The following is a 6,628-nucleotide window of genomic DNA, read 5'->3' as shown; positions in this document are numbered from 1 at the left end:
GATTCCAGCCACTGCCCTTCAACAGGCAGCCAGTAGATCTCTGGTCCTCTGGGCCAGGGCTCTCTCCGTCTAGCTGTCGGTGGATTCCAGCCACCTGCCCTTCAGCAGGCAGACAGTAGATACCCAGCTTAGCTGAAGGCACAGGCTTGGTGGGGATTCAGGAACTAGGCCCAGCAGGTTCCCGCATCTGGGATACATGAACCTACAGATACCATTACACTGGCTGTTTAAACACAGGTCTCCTAAGAGTCCCCTCCCTCCTGGATGTAGATTTTGCTAGCTGGGCTCTCTGTACAAAGTTAATAAAAAAGCTAATAGGTGTCCATTCCCTTCCCCTTTCTTCCCCTGCCCTTCATTAGCTGTACCCTGCCCCAGGCAGTCAAATGCCCACCAGGTTTATACTTCAGTCTCCTAAGACTTTAGGTAGCTTGAGCCAGTTCCTCAGAGCACGATCACTTCCCAGTTCACTGAAAAAGTGGAATTTCTGTTGCCTCACAATTTGACTAGATCCTGAGCCATGATCACCTTCTAAATGACCAGCCATCCACTTCTGTGGCACCTCTAAAATATCTCTATGTTCACAGCATAAAGGGTGTCCTTCCATTATCCTATTCCAATTGTAAGTCCACTTCCAGTAAAAAGAGGTGATACTGGTTTTAATGAATGATTCCTGCAATCGGCCACAAAAAAGATGGAACAGTTATGCATGGGGGCTGCTGACTGTCAATTAATGGATATGCTGTTCCCTGGTTATACTGCCTTGAAGAAAAGGAAATTCCAAACTAAGCCAAATCATGAATATATCCAGAATTTTAAACTATTACAAGCAGGTTTTAAGAGAATGGATGTTGACAAAGTAATTCTTGTGGACAAATCATTGAAAGGAAAGTTTCAAGTCTATTTTAATTTGCTCAGTGGTTCAAGGAAACTTTTATGTGAGTACGATGGAAAAGACTATGACCCTACTGTAGCTGCTAGACAAGGTCAAGATATATCAGGGGCATCTTCCCTTGTTGTTAGAGTTTGAACAAACCAGCAGTGCAGCTCCTTGGACGCCAGTTAGACTCAAATACGAATACAGGTTCTGGCTGGGAGAAAAGATCTTGGCTTAGGCAATGGGTATTATGAAGCTGTGAGATTAATGCCGCAGGTGAATGTATTGAAACAGCTGACAAGTAGGAGAAGCAAAGGATTTCTACTTTGGAAAGCTAAGGAACTTTGAACTGATTGCCAGGAGAATGAGGAAGAAGATTGTCCTGTATTGGGAGTGTGGCATCTCTGTACCACAGATGAAGCTTTGTGATTCCTAAGGAAGGGCCCCATGGGAAGGACCAGCAGAGCATTAACAGCCTGGACCAGCAAAGCAGCAACATCTGGATGCTTCACTCCAAATCGTGCTTAACTGTAAAACACTCTCCTTTATTATACTTAGAGGACTTGCTGGTTTCTTTCCATAAGCAAAAAGCACTTCTTAAAGTGCCCTTTGTAGCAGTGTTATTTATTTTCCAATTAGTTTGAGTTGGGATCATTTTCCTTACAGCACAGTATTAACATCTAGTGGGTTCACCTCAGAAATGAAGAGGTTGACCTTGGGAGCTCTCCTTTGTGCTCCTGGCAAACGATGATTTCTGGGGAGGATGTGTTACGGGGTGGAGACTTCATAGAGAAATGCAAAGACTGAATTGAAGTAAGCTACAGTGAAATCCGGTTACAGAACATTTTAATGACTTTTACCACCATTAATAAGAAGGAAAAAAGAAATCCAATGAAAAATTTTCAGCTCTTACTTCATTTAATCTCTCTGTCCTTTTGAATACCATATACTCCTATCTCATTTGAGAAAGGATTTAGGATAAGGTTAATATTTTTGGAATGTATTATAATAGGTTGATATTTTCTTACTTTTTCAATTACTTTTTTAACAGCTTTATTGAAATATAATTCATATGGTATACAATACCCTTGTTTAAAGTGCAAAATTCAATGGTTTTAGTATATTCACAGAACTGTGCATCCATCACCATAGTCAATTTTCGAAACTTTTCGTCACCCCAAAAAGAAAGCCACATGCATTAGCATTCATTCCTGTTTAACCCCAAGCCCCCAGCCCTAGGCAACCACCAATCCACTTTATGTCTCTATAGATTTGCCTACTCTGGGTATTTTATATAAATACCATATATAAATATGGTATAAATACCATATGTAAATTTATATAAATACCATACCATATGTAATATTTTCAGACTGGCTTCTTTCACTTAGGTAATGTTTTTAAGGTTTACCCATACTGCAGCATGTGTCAGTACTTCATTCCTTTTATTGCCAAATAATACTCCATGGTATAAATACACCACATTTTATTTATCCATTTGTCAGTTGATGGATGAAGACAACGTGGGTTGTCTTCACTTTGGGGGTATTATGAATAATGCTTCTGTGAACCTCTGTGTACAAGTTTTCGTGTGAATGTGTGTTTTCATCTTCCTTTGGTACACACCTAACAGTGAAATTGTTGGGTCATATGGTAACTCTGCATTTTATCTTTCAAGGAACTTTCAGACTGTTTTCCAAGGTGGCTGCACCATCAATTACTTCGTACCTAAAAAGTTTCTCAGTGTTCCAGAGATTTAATTACACTATCCAATTAATTTTCTCCTTATTTTTCTATGATATTATATTTTAAATTCACTAATCGCATATGGACTTCATTCAGTAAATTTGAAGTTTGGATTTTCCTCCAAATTCCTCACCAGTGATTCCAGAATCATTGTTGAGTAATCTTTAATCTCCTCTTTGATATGTATTCTTCTATATATCACATTTTTATATTTAATAAATGATAATTCTGAGTTGTTCATGCTGTTCCTTTGATCAGTCCAAGTCAATACCACATTACTTTAAAGACTGTAACTTCTTTTTAATAATGCATGTTACTAATCGTTCCTTATCACTCTACATTTTTGTAATATTCTTTGTTTATTATGTCGTTTGAACTTCAGAAAATTTGTATTTACTCCTTTAAAAAAAAAATCCAACGGGATTTTATCACTATTGCATTAACTCTGTAAGTTAATTTGAGATGTTATTATTTTTACAATATTTAAGTCTTCTACCTTGAAACATACAATTTCTGCAGGAGAAACTTCAGAACAAGTCTTGAGTACTTAGTGACTTGTTTCCTCTATGAACTAAAGGAAAAAGAAGAATCAAAAATGCTTCTGAGACTCGGGGTCTGAGTGACTAAGAGGACCTCAATACAAGCCAACAGAGTATTGCTAAGGGCTATCAGAAAGAAGAGGGAAATGTTTTCAATGTTACTTTGGAGGACAGAAAAACAGTCAATGTCTCAAAATTATGAGGAGATAGATTCGGACAAACATACTAAACCATTTTACATAGTAGAGCTCTCCAAAAATGAAAAAAAAAAAAAAAAGCTGTTGTGTGAGAAGGTAAACCCTTCATTTCCGGAGGCATTCAAATGAAGATGGATTACCAAGTATCAAGATGACAGCCCTCCTATTTCTAACCGTCTGTGCTGACTACTTGTTCTCCAAATGGGCTTAGTATAATTGAAACAAGGAACTGGAATTTATGAAGAAGAAACGTAAAAGAAGATCAGAGTCAAGGATGGGCTTTGGGTAGTGCTCAAAGGAAGGAGAAAGAAGAGATAAAAGAAGAGGAAGAGGGCTTCCCTGGTGGCGCAGTGGTTGAGAGTCCGCCTGCCGATGCAGGGGACACGGGTTCGTGCCCTGGTCTGGGAGGATCCCACGTGCCGCGGAGTGGCTGGGCCCGTGAGCCATGGCCACTGGGCCTGCGCGTCTGGAGCCTGTGCTCCGCAGTGGGAGAGGCCACAGCAGTGAGAGGCCCGCGTACCGCAAAAAAAAAAAAAAAGAGAAGAGAAAGAGATGATTCGAATGATGAAGTAAACACTAGAGAAAAATCACAGACCCATGGATGATAATGGAGGACCAAGGAAAGGCTGGCTAATAGTCAAATACAACAGAGAGGCTTAGAAAGTAAGATAGTAAGATTTACTTTCTAGTAAAGCTTAGAAAGAGTCACTAGATTCAAAAATAAAGTCATAGGACAACCTGGCGAGTGAAGGTCCAGTAGATCTATTTGACAATAGAGTCATAGTTGAGTGACACTGTAAAGTCAAGTGAAGGTTTATTTTTTCCTGTTGAAGAGGCTGTGCACATCCGAAGTTCAAAGTCCAGACAGTACAGATTTAGAGATAGAAAGTACAATAGACCCTGGCGTTTGTAACCTTGATACTCATGGTTCTAACTGTTTGTCAATGACCCCTCGATCCAAGGCAAGTAGTAATTTTTAAATGTTGCCAAAGCACACACTGGAATCATGTCTGCCGTGAAAGTGCTGTGCAGGAGTGAGTCACTTTTTTGGAGAGCAAGCCTAGCCAGCTGCCCAACATCTGTATCATATCATGGCTTTGTTATTCTCTACTAATCTCTGAATAGGCTGTAACTGTCATGAAGTGGTAGGAACTCTACTTCTTCATAGATCCAGACAAGCTCACGGATCACGTTGCTATTACAGTGATGTACTATGACAAATTACTTTAGTCCAGGTGACGCTTGACCAATGTGGGGTTTAGGGGCACCGACCCTCCTCGAAGTAGAAAATCCTAATATAATTTAAGTGGACCCTCGGCATCCACAGCTCCTCCATATCTTCCCATCCACAGTTCCTCCTCCACAGTTCCGCCCATAGATTCAACCAACCATGGATCATGTAGTGCTATAATATTTACTAATGAAAAAGAATCCACATGTAAGTGGACCCATGCAGTTCAAACTATGTTGTTTAAGGATCAACTGTACTTTACAAAGCCACCAAAGTGCCTGAAAACATCACCATGATGTCTTGGATATTCTCTCCATTTTCTGGGGGGAATCATACATGACAGATACTCAAAACAGTGCGATTTTTGAAGCTCTCAGGACACATTTCTTAAAATTAAGAGTCTACTTACTGGAAGAGGTGAGGCTATCACTGTAGAAGAAAGCTCTCTCAGGAAATGGGAAGGGCTGGTTTTTAGCTCAGAGAAGGAAGAATTTGGAAAGAAGAATAAAAGATGTGTCTCAGACTACTTCCCCAGAGAGCAGACCTCAGAAAAATTGTATCTGCATGTCCTTTATTGTATCTGCATGTGATCTCAAGAAGGAGTAAAAGAGAGTGAAGCAGTGAGAAGCTGCACAAGATATGTTACTGAGTTGCTTGATCCCATGGACCTCTTGAGAAGCCATATGACATCGTCTCAGGACTGCCAGTCTGGGAGGAGAAAGGAGGAAGCATTTATCCAGCAGCTCGCATCCCTCACTAGTCAAAGAACATTCCAGGAAGCATTAGCTCTCCAGCACTTCTGGGTTGTACTTATGAGGATACCGAGGGGTGCCTACAGAGTCCCAAGCCACAGTGAAAACAGATAAGTCCTAGGATGGGAGGCAGGAGGTGCTGGCAGAATGTCTCCATGTGCAGTTGGTTGGGTGGCTGGAACAAAAGATACGTGTGCCTGAAAGGATCTGAAGTGGTACATGAGAGGTGCCTGATCCAAGATGTTTGTGGTTTAAGAAGACGTGTGTTGGTGTGAATAGGATGATAAGAAAACTCAGACCAGGTCCTGGCTCCACTCAGGGCAAAAAGATGCCAGGCGCTCTTACAGGAAGGAGGATGCTGCGTTAGGAATGACCATTCACTATAAGTAGAGAAGAGTTGTCAAGACCACCGGGAAGAGCAGACTGAAAGGATGATGGGATAGTGGTAGGGTCTACCTGACGCCAAGCATCATGAGCTTTTCATTCTTTGCATTTTCTCCATGAGTGCCTTCACCCTAAGAGTAGGAACTGAGAAAGCAGACTCTGTGGGTCTGGTGGAGTGATATGGGGCATCTAGCAATGGTTGGGTGGGAAGGTCATCAGAGTGGTGGGGGGGGGGCAGCATGGAAGCAGCTGACCGGAGAATCAAGAGTAGGTACAACAGACAAAGTAAAACCAAGGCCCCAATGTATAGAGGTTTCTGTGACAATAGGAGCAGAGCAGGAGCATGGGAGAAAGAATAAAAAAGGAAGCAGTGGCATCTGGAAGGCGGAACGGAGCCGTACACCGATGACAAAGTCTACAGCACACTCAGTGCTACCAGGTGAAGACATGAGTGTCTGTATCCTGCAGTGAATGAGTAATATGGTTGTTGACTTCGCCAAGAAGGAGTTGAGAAGGGAAGAAGGAAACTGACATGGTTCCTGAAGTTGTCCAGGACAGAATAAACAGTATTAGAAGATACTGGTGATGATTTGGAGGTGGTTAAGCCAGTGGTAGTAGAGTCCTCAGATGATAATACAAAGAAGAAAGCCTGTTGGAAGTGGTGGGGTATTACCTCATCATAAAGGAGTTTAAGGAGCCAGCATGTTAATGAACAATCAAAGCAGCTGCTGAAGTTTAAAGACAAAGCAAGATTTGCTTCAATAAAGGCTTACACGAACACTATTTCTCCAGGACGTGTTGGAGAGGTAGGTGTAGATTTTCACTCTTACTTAATACACTGGGCATCGTTTGAATGTGCTAGCAGGAGCCTGCATTGCTCTTGTGATGAGAAAAAAATGAAAGAA

The 6,628-nt window shown here is 41.4% G+C and overlaps 1 pseudogene; it reads left to right on the top strand.

Moving 5' to 3' along the window:
• Nucleotides 1-691: 691 nt before the first annotated feature.
• LOC112408666 (microtubule-associated protein RP/EB family member 1 pseudogene) lies at nucleotides 692-1,303 on the top strand (annotated as a pseudogene).
• The last annotated feature ends 5,325 nt before the right edge of the window (nucleotides 1,304-6,628 follow it).

The sequence above is a fragment of the Neophocaena asiaeorientalis genome, unplaced genomic scaffold, assembly GCF_003031525.2.
Source record: "Neophocaena asiaeorientalis asiaeorientalis breed wild unplaced genomic scaffold, Neophocaena_asiaeorientalis_V1.1 scaffold45, whole genome shotgun sequence".
Classification (NCBI taxonomy): Eukaryota; Metazoa; Chordata; class Mammalia; order Artiodactyla; family Phocoenidae; genus Neophocaena; species Neophocaena asiaeorientalis.
The sequence above is the reverse complement of the archived record's forward strand: the minus strand, read 5'-3'. Positions and strand labels throughout refer to the sequence as shown.